The sequence below is a fragment of the Sitophilus oryzae genome, unplaced genomic scaffold, assembly GCF_002938485.1.
Source record: "Sitophilus oryzae breed Bouriz unplaced genomic scaffold, Soryzae_2.0 scaffold_41_pilon_pilon, whole genome shotgun sequence".
Taxonomy (NCBI): Eukaryota; Metazoa; Arthropoda; class Insecta; order Coleoptera; family Curculionidae; genus Sitophilus; species Sitophilus oryzae.
In genome coordinates this window covers 3,721,893-3,722,489 of record NW_022146996.1, presented here as the reverse complement: position 1 = coordinate 3,722,489, position 597 = coordinate 3,721,893, and positions in this window count along the sequence as shown.

Here is a 597-nt window from a genome sequence, read left to right as displayed (position 1 = left end):
TGCTAACTACAACTTTATCTTAAAAGTTTTATACGTAAATGGCCTAAATCCTCCGTTTTCCTTTCTGTATTTTAGGTGTTCTTACTTGGTGAATAATTATACTCATATATTTTATATTATTTACATTGTACTTAATACAATAATATATAGGAAGATGAACGCTTTAATTTTTCATTTTATAGTAGAGTTGACAGTTTTGTATTATTTCCCAAACATCACTCACTGTGACATTAGATTGTGAAGAAATATAGTTATAATTTTAAGTTCTACTTAGGTACTAACAAATAGTAGTGTAAAGTTTATAATCATCTGCTGATGATGCTAACATGGTTAGCGAATCGCGCGTCCAGTGTAAAAGTTAAAAGTGTTTTGGTGTATTGTGGTGATTTAGTGTTTTTATTTTGCTGTGTAACACCAAAAGTTCCAACCCTCAACTGTAATAGTGTAAAATTTGTTATGAAGGAAACTATTATTACTATTTGATATTATTTGTTGTGTCTCTTTTTTAAAAAAGTCTGATTTCCCAAGGTAAGCTCATTTTATTACAAATAATATGTATTCTACATGAACAATACATTACCAATAAATATACTAGTA